The sequence below is a fragment of the Pongo abelii genome, chromosome 10 (genome assembly GCF_028885655.2).
Source record: "Pongo abelii isolate AG06213 chromosome 10, NHGRI_mPonAbe1-v2.0_pri, whole genome shotgun sequence".
Taxonomy (NCBI): Eukaryota; Metazoa; Chordata; class Mammalia; order Primates; family Hominidae; genus Pongo; species Pongo abelii.
Window position 1 is genome coordinate 63,083,225 of NC_071995.2, and position 14,292 is coordinate 63,097,516.

General features: G+C 38.4%; 1 protein-coding gene and 1 non-coding gene across 2 annotated transcripts in view; one reads left to right on the top strand and one right to left on the bottom strand.

The window, feature by feature from the left end:
• Window positions 1–14,292, bottom strand: part of WIF1 (WNT inhibitory factor 1) — a 71,244-nt gene that overhangs the window by 45,018 nt on the left and 11,934 nt on the right. The gene's annotated exons all lie outside the window — the stretch shown is intronic.
• On the top strand, window positions 265–371 carry LOC112136049 (U6 spliceosomal RNA). Its single transcript, XR_002917249.1, has one exon. It is a non-coding gene; the product is annotated as a U6 spliceosomal RNA (small nuclear RNA).

The following is a 14,292-nucleotide window of genomic DNA, read 5'->3' on the forward strand; positions in this document are numbered from 1 at the left end:
ATTCCTAGAGGCAGAGATGATAACTATTTATCAGTCTATTTTCAATAGTCTGGTTTATTTTGTAAAGGTAATTTCAAATGTCTTGCACACAAAAAAAGGATGATCAAAGAAGACCAGTAACACCAAAGGGGAGAGAGATCAGGTTTTTGAATATCTTCAGTTTGACTATCTTTAAAGAAAATATCAGTGAGCTTGTTAGGGCCCCAGTTGTAATAGAAGAAAATAGGTTTCATAAAGAAGAAAAGAAAAGAAAAGAAACAGATCGTGCTCACTTTGGCAGCACATATACTAAAATTGAAATGACACAGAGAAGGTTAGCATGGCCCCTGTGCAAGGATGACATGCAAATTCATGAAGCATCCATATTTTTCAAAACTTAATTCAAGATGGATTACATACTTAAATGTAAAACCCAAAACCATAAAAACCCTAGAAGAAAACCTAAGCAATACCATTCAGGATATAGGTATGGGCAAAGACTTCATGACTAAAACACCAAAAGCAATTTCAACAAAAGCCAAAATTGACAAGTGGGATCTAAATAAACTAAAGAGCTTCTGCACAGCAAAAGAATCTATCATCAGAATGAACAAGCGACCTACAGATTGGGAGAAAATTTTTGCAATCTACCTATCTGACAAAGGTCCAATATCCAGAATCTACAAGGAACTTAAACAAATTTACAAGAAACAAACAACCCCATCAAAAAGTGGGCAAAGGATATGAACAGACTCTTCTCAAAAGAAGACATTTATTTGGCCAATAAATATATAAAAATAAGCTCATTATCACTGGTCATTAGAGAAATGCAAACCAAAACCACAATGAGATACCATCTCATGCCAGTTAGAATGGCAATCATTAAAAAGTCTAGAAACAACAGATGCTGGCGAGGATGTGGAGAAATAGGAATGCTTTTACACTGTTGGTGGGAGTGTAAATTAGTTCAACCATTGTGGAAAGACAGTGTGGCAATTTCTCAAGGATCTAGAACCAGAAATACCATTTGACCCAGCAATCCCATTACTGGGTATATACCCAAAGTATAATAAATCATTCTATTATAAAGACACATGCACACATATGTTTATTGCAGCACTATGTACAATAGCAAAGACTTGTAACCAACTTAAATGCCCATCAGTGATAGACTGGATAAAGAAAATGTGGCACATGTACACCATAGAATGCTATGCAGCCATAAAAAAGAATGAGATCATGTCCTTTGCAGGGACATGGATGAAGCTGGAAGACATCATTCTTAGCAAACTAACACAGGAACAGAAACTCAAACACCGCATGTTCTCATTCATAAGTGGGAGTTGAAGAATGAGAACACATGGACATACGGAGGGGAACAACACACACTGGGGCCTGTCAGGGGTGGAGGGCAAGGGGAGGGAGAACATTAGGAGACACCTAATACACGTGGGGCTTAAAACCTAGATGAGAGGTTGACAGGTGCAGCAAACCACCATGGCACATGTATACCTATGTAAGAAACCTGCACATTCTGCACATGTATCCCGGAACTTAAAAAAAAAGAAAAAAGAAACAGATCAATAGAAAAAAATTCGATGTATCCAAATCAGCAAGGCTGATGTAATGTGATACATGATTTGTGTGGATGTATGGAAACTAAGAGCTCTGAAAACTGGGCCTCTTTTATTCACCTTAAAAAAAAAAAAAAAGAACAGCTGTGAGAATTACACACCAGTCAGTATCAATATTTGTTTTCATGGCTTTATTAATAGCTAGATGAACAACCTAGACATCAACATAGAGTCACAAGATGCAAGCCGTGCCATATTAAATTGATGTCTTTGCTCAAAAGAGAGGACAAGAAACAAGAGATATCTACCTCCATTTCAAAATTGATATTGATTCCTTCCTACATGGCATAGTTATAAAATGGGAAATCTAGCCTCTACCATTCTAGGGGATGGCTAAACTATAGATTTAAGAGCCACACCCAAAGCAGAAACCTATGTCAGCCTGGTGGACACACTGGGTGGTATTTTATTCAGGTTAGTCTCAGAAACCAATCTATTAGATATTCTTGTTAGTGACTTTGACAAACACAAATATGAAGATGCTCAAGTTGCCCACTTCTTTTTCCTACTTTTCTCACTCCCAGGTCTTATCATTTATTCATACCAGTCTATGTTTCTTTTCCTGATCCCTCCAAAATCACTTTGTTTCAAAAAATCAAGTCTTTCCTCAACATTTATTTCTAAATTATCTGCTGACCAGAGAGTAAATCTTTCCACAGAACTCTTTCTGTTGCCATTTTTATAATCACCTTAGCATTGTCTTTTATGTATTTGTGTCTTTGGTGTCTTCCCTTAATTTTCTTTGATTGTATCATATCACTTTGTGTGATATGATTAGAGGAAATTAAAATTCAAAATGTTCTATTATCATAGAGGAAAAACATGTTTACTAAACGGAAGAAGTGAGGAACAGAGGAATTGTAATTCTAGGATTGGCAGATTCTGGTGAAAAAGAACTCATCTCCAAGAATGAGCCAAAGTTATAAAACAAATTAAGAGAAGGACAATAGCACATCAGGGTTAGTACATGTTGTGCTAGCATAATGTCTTTCCTGCTCCATAGGCAGTGGATAAAATAAGTCAATTTATGAACACAGACTTTTAGAAATAGGTTAACATAGGGTCAGGCCAATTTTTCAAAGTCATGTAAAAATAGCACTATTTTTAAACATATATATTATCTGACTGTTAAACACTTTTCAACTCTGTTTGAAAAATCTGTATCTGTAGTTCCTTTTGATGCTCTTGGAATGTCCATAATAAGGAATCTCAGAGAGCTTTGTAAACAGGCCAGTCTTCACAAAGCCCTTCTAAGGGAAAATAGCAGATCACAACACATACCACTTTAGAGCTGGAAAAATTCTAAGAGATCGTATGGGGAAGTGGAGGGCTAGGCAGGTTAAGTTACATTTCCAAAGCCCCCCAGTCAGGACTGGCTCAGCATGCTTTCCATGATATCATATGGTTGCCACACCAACCACTTTCGTTTTGCTATTGTTCAATACCTGTTATGTCCTGGGCATTGTGCTGGGCAAAATGGATCATGGCCAGAACTGAGTCACCAAGTAGTGCTTGCAACTAGCCCACTCAGCTACTGCCTCAAAATTGAACATTAAAGTCTGTGTGTGTGTGTGTGTGTGTGTGTGTGTGTGTGTGTATACTGGACAACACAAAAACAGATCAATGGCCTTCCCCATACTCCATTCCATAGAAAAACTGTAGGCAACTTTTTCTTTCCACATTTTATGGGACTGTGATATGGTGATGTTGTGTCCTAAGACTGAAGCACAGTGAAAAACCCTGCCCTGGTTGTCAGAAAACAGTGCCCTTTAGCCAGCTCTATTGCTAACTCCTTCTGGGAAGTCAGTCATCATTTCTAGTCCTTAGTTTCCTCATCTGAAAAATAAGGTGGTTCAACTAATCTTTAAGATTCCCTCCCTTCTAAGAGTTCAGAATTCTAAGGAAGCCCTTAGCAATTTCTTCCAAGATTTAACATAGAGTCCTGAGCATTTGGGAAGAGGATATAGCTCATTCTGCATACATACCTAGGTAGAGAATTTATGAGCTCAATATAGACTTAGGTCTTAAAGTCCCAACATAATTGTTCTGTGCTCTTAGTGACCTAAGGTCTAATAAGCAATCTTCTCAGAAACACATGCAAACCTAGAAATTTGATGCACAAATCTCTTTGGAGATATATCTTTGCCTTTATCAATTCCTGATGTTTTCAAAATGTATAGAAATCTTTTGATAGCCAATTTATGAGATTACTTAGAGTGAGCCAATGGGAATGATTGAGAATGATTTCCCTCCATCAGACCTGCCCATTTCCCTCCTGTTTGCCGCATGTTCACTGCAGCAGATTTTGCTCAAATAAGCCATGTGATGCTCCTGCCTTTGAAGTGGCTACAGAAGATGCTCTGCATGAGAGAGGCCAGCAGTCTATAAACAATAATTTGTGTATGCCTACCAGGCTCCCCTTCTCCCCAACCCGTCACCTTGAACTGTTTTATTCCACAGAGAGCAAATTTAGCAGAAGTTAACATACACTTCAAAGCCTGAAACAGTCTTTACTCAGATATCAAGACTGCTAGTTCAAGTGAAGCCAGCTCTTTGGCTGCCTGGGTACTTTCTCCAAAGACTCTCCTATATCTACTCTTTCCTCTTCTTCTTCTTGGATATACAGCTCTGGGAGCGCTGATTAGCAAGTTTATTTGCCTTTTCTTTTACAAGCACCCATAAGAATGTATTTGTTAGCTCAGTTTCCTCATTTTTATACAATGTAGCATACACATTCTTTCTCTTAAAAAGTGCTATTTTCCAGCCAGTAATGACAATAACTCTTTAAGTTTTGACGTTGATCTACTTGTTAATCCCACTCTACTTGTCCTTAAGAAAATTGAGGAAATAATACCTCTGAGCATTAGGAGAATATATTATTTAATATTAAAAACATTTTTTAAAGCATTTATACAAAAATAAATGTCCCAAACTCTGTTATTTTAAAATATTTATGAATAAATGCATGTGCACATGTATATGAAGCATACAAAGAAACTCATAAAAATATTTTACTCATTCATTTAAAAGTAGTAGAAAATATGCTTCCTTATTATGTTCAAAAGGAATTATTTGGTTTATTTTTTAGGAATTACCTACTAGTTTTGTATTTGTAGGTTAGAAGTATAATTTATAATGTAGTATCTATCTGATGGGTCCCGTGTTCACAATTATAGTCATCCCCATGCAAAGCCTCTAAACTTGAGGGATCTTAACAGCCCTGATGAAAAGGGAGATCACTCACCTACCACTTACTGATCCCCCACTGCCCCCTACAGTATAAAATTCCCACTGAGAAAAACTTGTCCTAACTGAACAAAAATGTAGGCACAAATCAACAATTATCAATACTACTTGGAAAGCTTCATTTGGAGGATTTTTTAAAAACAACAAAAGCATACTAAAAAAGAGATTCTTGAATAATTCTGTTGGAAGTATGGAGTAGTCATTACGAGCCATTCAGCAATAATGTATGTGCCAAGAGCCCATAGAATAATTGGCAATTTGACTCAGAAATTCCACTTCTGGAACTCAGTCTTATGGCAGTAATCCTAACACAGAAAAAGTTTTATGCATCAAGTTGTTCTTCAGTGTTACTTGTAATAGTAAATATATATATATATGTTATATATATATATGTTATATATATGTTTTTTATATATGTGTTATATATATATATATATGAAATTTAAATAGAATGTTTAAATAAACCACAGAATAGGGGCAGGCGTGGTGGCTCACACTTGTAATCCCAGCGCTTTGGGAGGCTGAGGTAGAAGGATCACTTGAGCCCAGGAGTTCAAGACTAGCCTGGGCAACATAGTGAGATCCCATCTCTACAAAAAAGAAATAATAAAATACCACAAAATATTGTGTAGCCACTTAAAAAAAACCATGTTTACAGAGTATGTAATAACATGGGAAACTACCCTACTGCCCTTAAGCAAAAAACAAACAAAAAAGGACACAAATATTCTTAGGTGAGTTAACTATATGTGAAAGCTCTTTTCCCATTCTTCTTTCTCCTTTTTGGTATTTTCCAAATATTTTTAAGGGTGTGCTAATTTATGGTGGAAAAATGTAATGAACTTAAAACTCAGTCAGGATTCATAAAAAGACATGGTTACATCCAGGAAATTAAGTACTGCAAACTTTAATGAAGTCCAGGTTATGTTCTTGGTGAGTAAAAGGTTTTGCAAGTTATAATTACTACGAAGACAACTAGCAATATAAAAACCTCAATTTGTAACAGAGGGACTAAATCTCAGAGTCAGTTTCTCAGTTGTTTGTAAAGAGCCAAGCCAGGAATAAATGTCATGAATATCTAGAAAGAAGCTACCATTTGAGGAGGTCTTACAGGATAAATATTAGTAATATAGCTGTTCTGTCTACCAGTCTCAGAGTATAACTCCTAAAGTCTGTTTATTAGTCAAATTGAAGACACTGAAATCAAGCTAATAGAGAAACCAGACAAAAACTGCCTAAAATGAATTTAAGAAATTTTATTAACATTAAAATGGCAAACAGTATTTTGAAAAGTTAATTCTGCTCAAAATTTGCTTTACTTTTGTTACAAGTAATTGTATTGTTTGTGCTATTTTTCTTACTGTGATTTAAATTCAAATGCAAAACTAAGAACAATGCAGAAATGATAGTGACCGATCATAAATCACAGACATTTTAGAACTGAAGATAAAAAACCCCTATAATTTACCAATAAGGACAAAAATGAAATACTTGTCTGAGGGCTCACATAGCTGGTGTGGGAGCTGGGCTGGGAGACAGGTCTCCTGAGGTCAGCTCAGTGTGATACTCTGAGTTCACTTGTAGTGGCATTTGGGCATCTTGCCAGCATATCCCCCAGCTTGGGATCAGGCGGACCAGCTTTCTTTGGCCTAATGACTTTCACCTAGCACTAACAGCTCATTAATACAAAGGGAAGAAAAGACCCTACTTTTTCATTGTCTACTATGTGTCAAGAATTTTGTACATATTATGCAACTGCATTTTGCTGCCATTGTAAAAAGTAATTTAATTATTTCCTTTTAGTACTTTAAGAAACTGAGGCCCTCAAGAGTTTAGTTGATCAAGATTTAACCTGTGCTGCCTTTTGCTTCTCTTTGATAGTAACTTCTCTCACTGGTGGGCGGGTAAGACAGAATACATGGTATATACTGGTCAAGGTTCTCCAGAGAAACAGAACCAATAGGAGTTATATACAGAGATTTCTTATAAGGAAATTGGCTGACATGATTATGGAGGCTGACAAGTCTCATGATCTTCAGCTGGCAAGCTGGAGTCCCAGGAAAGCCCATGGTGTAGTTCCAGTCTGATGGCCCTTAAAAGCCAGTGTTTCAGCTGGAAGGCAGTCAAGCAGAGGAGTTCTCTCTCCCCATAGGAGGGGCAGCCTTTTTGTTCTACTCAGGCCTTCAACTGATTGTTGGAGGCCCACCCACATTAGGGAGGGCAATCTACTTTATTCAATCTATGGATTCAAATGTTAACCTCATCCAGAAACAGAAACTCCCTCAAAGACACACACAGAATAATGTATGTGACCAAATTGTCTGGGCACCCCAAGGCCCAGTCAAGTTGACACATAAAATTAACATCACACATGATGTTTTTGCCAGTATGTTCAGTTTAGGGCCTTGGACTAGGCAGGCAAGGTCCCCAGGGTGTGAATTTATGGAGGCACTCATTCCTAGGCTCATACAAGCATCCTGAGTGCCTTGCTTGCTGTGCCCTAGTCCTGGCCCTCTGTCCCACCCGAAAGGGTAGTTTCAATCACATCTCTTAGCTTGCAGTGTTTTATATTGGGTGGACAACTATCTATAACCAAGTAAATACCATTCTAGAAAAGCCTTGGATATACAGAGTTTCTGAAAGAATGGATGGCAAAAAAATCTAAAATATTGAGTACAAAAATAGATGATGGGTAAGTATTTCTATGCTTACTATGTAATGAAATGGAAATCCACTTATATTTTCCACTCAAAATGTTTCCTTATAATTCAAATAGTACTTATTGACTGGGCCCATATATATTTTTATTGAAAGGCAAAAGCATTTCTATAAATCACGAACACACAAATCTTTTGTGCATTATAGAAAAATGCACAACTATTAAAGTTCAGGTTTGAATTATTTTACTTTTGGCTAAAGGCCACTTACTGTAAATTATCAGTTATTCCTCATATTTAGTTATCTAAAGTTTCACTAATGCATGATTTTTCCTTAGTTTTTGGGAGGACTGAATGAAGTTAATGGGATAAAATAAATGAAAGCATGTTTTAAATGATTAAGTACATGAAAGTCATCATTACTGTTAGCAGAATAATAGAACAACGTCTTACTTCAATTCAGGAGAGCTGTACCAATTTACACTTTGCCTCTCAGTTTATGAGTGAATGCTTCCTCAAACTCTAGACAATATAGGACATGCAATAAACTCTAAACTCAAGCCTGCAGATAACTGAGAAACTAGATAAATGTTCAAACTTTGGGAATCAAAAATATTCCACCAGTCTGGAGCCAAGTGGATTTTGCTCTATTTGGCTTCTGAACTGGATCTTGAATATGATGATTTGATATATATAGGACTCTACAAATGAAACTGCGTTTTTAAAAATTGATTTGAGTGGACAGGTAGGCCTACCTTTGTATAATATGGAGGTAAAATAATATACATATATGTACATGTACCTTGGCATTTGACTGCTAGAGTTCAAACCCAGGCTCTGCAGGTGACTAAGGTGTGACCTTGGGCAAGTTACTTAATTTCCTTGTGCCTCTAACTTCTCATGTGTTTAATGGAAATAAAAATAGTGGCTTCAAGCCTGGATGATTTGGTGACACCCTGTCTCTACAAAAAAAATTTTAAAAGCCAGGCACGGTGGTGCATACCTCTGGTCCCAGCTACCTGGGAGGCTGAGGTGGGAGGATTGCTTGAGCTCAGGAGGTTGGGGCTGCAGTGAGTCATGTTCATGCCACTGTAATCCAGCCTGGGCAACACAGCAAGACTCCACCCCACCGCCAAAAAAATGAGTGCCTTTAGCTCATAGAATTGATACCAGTAATAAATGAGATAATCCATGTAAATTACCTCAGAAGAGTGGCTGGCAGAAAGTAAATGCCCTGTATAACGCCAGTTCTTATTATTAGGTTAAATCACATAAAATTCAAGCATTTTGACCTATTAAAAAAGACAATTTCAAGCAAGTGTAACCAATATTTACTAAAGCCACTCTAATTTTAACTTCCCCTAAAAGTATAAACTCTTCTTGGTCAAAGTCTTTATTTAAACTCACCCTCCACAGCACACAGCAGGATACCCTTCATATGCATGCAACAGAATGTCTAAATAATAAAGATGAAGATTCAGAAATATCCTGATTTCAAAGAGCTCAAATTGCAATTCATCATGGATTCTGCAGTCAGACTACCTGAGTGTACATCTTGGCTCTACTACCTACTAGCTGTGTGACCTCACACAAGTTATTTAATCTTTTTGTGATCCAGTTGCCACTTTTGTAAAATGAGAATATCAGTAGTGCTTATCTCATAGGGTTGTGAGAATTAAATTAGATAATGATGAAAAATAATAAGCACAATGACTGGCACATGAGCAATACTTAATAAGCATTAGATATTTTCCTCTATTTTCTTCTTCTACTCCTCCTCCTTCCACCCCACCACCCCTTCTTCTTGTTTAGTTCATAACACAAGGTTTACAGGCCAAAATATGATTTTAACATTCTGTAAGTAAGTAAATTTCTAATTCTAGCAATCAACTCTTTTCTCATTAGAGCATAAAGAGCAAAAGACCAGTAAAGTCTATCTGTGACAATTTTATACTTTTAATAAGTATTTAGGAGTCAGGGTTTAAGAAATGCAAAGCTGAATATATGAAGTAGCTGAAGAAACTGGGAGTGTTTATCATAAAGAAAAGATGATTTAAAGGGGATGGGAGCTGGTTTAAAATGCCTATGGTCTGATTTCAAGTAAGAAAGGGGTTAAAACATACTCCAGTGGCTCCAGAGGACAAGGAGAGAACCAAGACCAGGAATTACTGATGTGACCAGGATAATAGGAGTAGAGCTCCATTTGGGATTTTAGGTTCAGCTGTGTCTCTGGTGGTCTGTGGCACCTACTGGCATGCATGAGATGCCAGGGACCAACTAATGAGGAGTTTGTTTATGCAGCTGCCTAGGAAATAAGGGGGAAGGAAGTTAGAGGTACACATTTGTACTGAAAGATTCTAAGGCCTGGCCCTAAGGACCAGGCCTGATTTCTACGGGGACATGGGCTAAAGGAACTTAACACTGGTGTACTTCACTGGGCTAAGGGTATTAAGCCATGCTGCCTGTCTTAGTCTGTTTTGTGTTGCTGTAACAGAATAGGCTGGGTAATTTTAAAAGAGTTTATTTAGCTCTTGATTCTGGTAGCTGGAAAGTCCAAGAGCATGGCACTAGCATCTGCTTGGCTTCTGGTGAAGGCCTTGTGTTGTGTCACAATATGGCGGAGAAGCAGAAAGCAAGTGGGTGTTTGCAGAGTAAGGGAAATGAGGGATTTTGTGGGGGCTTGGACTAGTGCACCAGGGTGTAGCTGAGAAGGCTTGACCCACTTTCTAAGAACCCACTTTCATGGAAACTAATCCAGTCTCACGAGAGCAAGCACTCACCCACTACTGTGAGGGTGGTACCAATAGATTCATGAAGGATCTACCCCCATGACCCAAACACCTCCCACTGGGCCCCACCTCCCAACACCACCACACTGGCAATTAAACTTCAAGATGAGTTTTTGCAGGGACAAACCACACCTAAACCATTGCTTTAGGTACCAAGTGACAAAGTTCAATGCCAAATGAGGAAAGGGGTAGACTCCTCTCCATTCTGCACAGGACACCAAGCTGTTCTGAGGCCATAAGTCCTGTAGAGAATACAGGCCAGCTTGACCCTTGAGTCTTTACAGATTAAGAAGCACGGACAGATTGCACTCAGATCTGAGAAGCAGACTTCTCACCAGTGGCACCATGGGTCAGGATATCTCCATTCAGGATGGCATATGTGGAACTCTTCCAAGAACTCACAGAATTAGCTGGTCTTTGCAAGGGAAAAAGTATGAGTAAATGAAACAGAATCCCTACATGAGCAGTAGAGGGGACAGGTTGGCACTTCAGAGTATAAATGCAAGGTAGGAATCTCCAAATGTAAGCCCACAGACTGGTAGAGTCCAGGGATATTCAAGTTATACTGGCAAGACAGATTTGGACTCATTATAAAAACAACTTTCTATGATTAACAGAATCATATATATATATGATCGTATATATATGGTCATATAAATATATATATATGATCACATAAATATATATATATTTATTTTTGAGATAGAGTTTCACTCTTGTTACCCAGGCTGGAGTGCAGTGATGTGCCTCGGCCCCCCAGTTTCAAATGATTCTCCTGCCTCAGCCTCCCGAGTAGCTGGGATTACAGGTGCTCGCCACCACGCCTGGCTAATTTTTGTATTTTTAGCAGAGGTGGGGTTTCACCATGTTGTCCAGGCTGGTCTTGAACTCTTGACCTCAGGTGATCCACCTGCCTTGGCCTCCCAAAGTGTTCGAATTACAGGCATGAGCCACTGTGCCCATCCCAAAAATATTTTTTAAACCCCAACTTAATGAGCTCCCTGCCACTGGGCATGTTCAACCAGAGGCTGAGAGACTACAATTCACTGATACTTTGGAGAAAGATTCAGCTCACTGAGTTGGATGAGCTCCGGAATCTCTTCCAACTCTGCTCTTCTATGTCTTCTAAAGATACAGCCAGAGAAGGCAAAGAAGAAATTGGATGAACATGGAGAGATAACTCAAAACTTGACTTCTGCCTAAATTTGAGCAATTACTTAAGAAGAATGTGTAATCGGTGTGTAATGAATCATTCACATTTTTAATGAGGATAAGTTCTAACTTTTGATGAGTTTTAATTGTATCAGTGGCAAAGAATTTGGGAAACTTTATTTTCCAACCTACTGAATATAGTAATGGGCTATTGAAATGAGTGACATAAAGATCACACAGAGAGCACCTGCAGGCTTAAAAAAAAATGTTGAGATGAAAAATTCCATAAAGAAGTAACTTTTACATTGCCATCTGCTGGTTACTGCTATAAGTGACAGCAATATAAATACAACCTCAATCCTAATTGAGTTCTAACTGCAAATAAAAATATTGATTGCTTCAACGTGCTTCAAATATGCAGGAATCAGAGTAATTTTACATGTCTATTGGGATCCATCTGGTTATTGTCTAAAGCAGGAGATGTCCTGGCCTGGCACAGTGGCTCATGCCTGTAATCCCAGCACTTTGGGAGGCCAAGGTAGACTAATCACTGAGGTCAGGAGTTCAAGACCAGTGTGGCCAACATGCTGAAACCCTGTCTCTACTAAAAATACAAAAATTAGCTGGGCATGATAGCTCCTATAACCCCAGCTACTCAGGAGGCTGAGGTGAGAGAATCACTTGAACCCAGGAGATGGAGGTTCCAGTGAGTTGAGATCATGCCATTGCACCCCCGCTTGGGCAACAGAGCAAGACTCCATCTAAAAAATTAAAAATTAAAAATTTTAAAAAAGTGATTTCCTACCTGGACTTGGCTTCAGATGTGAATCCTCCCAGTGGTGCATCCATTATCGATACTGAAATAGCCCTTGGAAACAAGGCATCCTAATAAGCCCTAAAATATATGTTTATTTAGGCCTGTCTTCAGCTCCCACAAACAAGTTTCCTCAAGAGTTGTCCTAGATGTTTCATTTGGAAGAGTTGACTTTCTCTGTCACCTGGTGGTATAGTGACATTTGTCATATTCATCTCCAAAGAATTAATGGCAAGTGGAAGGCAGACTATATTAGGCCCAATTATCTCAAGTACATAAAAGCCATGAAGTTAAGCAGAGCAAAAGTTGTTCCACTTGTTAGTATCTTAGTGTGACAGTCTCAGAGTATGCTCTGAAGAACACCAGGAACCCTATGCGGATAATTCACTCCTCCCCCAGCCGAGTTAATGCTCCTTTCTCAGTACTTTCATAGCACCTTCTTCATACTGCAATTATAATATGTTTAATATTGTATTGTTATATGGGTTATATCTGTTTCCACATTAGACTGTGACCCCCTTGAGAACAAGCATCATATCCAATTTACATTAGTCTTGTTCATGTTCAACCTAAGCTTTGGTGTTAGACAGGACCTGAATAAATATTTACTGAGTGGAGGTCAAAAGAACGAAGGGCGATAGGGCGGATGAGAAGGAGAAGGAGGATTCACTCTTCAAAATCAATGTTTCCATACTCCACTTCATGTCTTAGCTTCAGAGTCAAATTTTCGTCAATTGTCTACCAGACTTTGCCATCTGAATGTTCAGTAGAAAATGTGTATCCAGGAATTTCCAAATGGATCCCTGTGTGTTTGCAGCCCAAACCGTTCTGCCCTTGCTCTAGTTATTGATTTCTTAGTTATGACATCATTATCCATGCAACAATCTCAAAGTCATCTCTATTTCCTCATTTCCATTAACACCCATGCTCAATAAGTCCTATCGATTACACCTCTCCTCCCTCTCCACTGCCTGCCTTGGTTCAGGTGCTCCCCAGCTTTCATGGTATCTCAAATAATTTCCTAATTGGCTCCTTGTCGTTAGTCAAGCATCCCATCATCTACCTCCATCTGTCACCAAAGTTACCACTCATAGACAGAACTGTTGAATATCCCTGGACTCTACCAGTTAATAGGCTTACATTTAGACAGTCCCACTTTACATTTATACTCTGAAGTACTAACTTGTCCCTTCTATTGCTCCTGTAGTAACTCTGTTTCATTTACTCCTACTTTTTCCCTTGCAAAGACCAGCTAATTCTGTGAATTCAGATACAACATTATTATCTACTTTTAAGCATTCAATGGCTCTGATTATCTATAAGACAAAGTCAACTGTGGCATACCTAATTGTCATAATCTTTCCCAAACTTATTTCTTAGATCCATATTCCTCAGTTCTGTTCCATAAAACCTAACTGTTCTAAATAAGTTGTCATTTTCCAACTACACCAATGATTCTCAGTTATATGTATTTCCCTATCGGTTATTCATTATACTTAAAGTGCCCACCTCAGCCCCACCCTCCTTGGCCACTCTGCCTACTAAACATCTTTCATGACTCAGGTCTGCTGTTACCTCCTTGGTGATGTCTTCTCCAGCAGATAAGTAATTGCAAATTTACCTGATCAGTAGCAAAATCCTCTAGCTTTATACTCTCATAGCATCTTTCTTAGGGCATTATGGCCTATATGAAGTCTCTCTACAAATTAGGTGGAAGTGCCCCCTCTGGACAGAGGTAGCTCTGTATCCAAACTTGAGAAGTGAGGTATGGGCTGGATTTCAGCTCCCACTTGCCCCTTTGGTTGGGTTCCCATATACATACATAATACCACAGTTATTATGATTGCTTTATTGATGCCACAGTCTTCTCCCCAGCTGGTGACTTCCTGAAGCCAGTTAGATCAGTTAAAGCTTGTATTCTTAGGACCAAGGACATACTAAGCACTGACAAACGTTCTCTGAATTGTTATTTTTTGGAATGAGAAGATATTCCAAAAGTTGTCAGAGCAGATCTGAGGAAA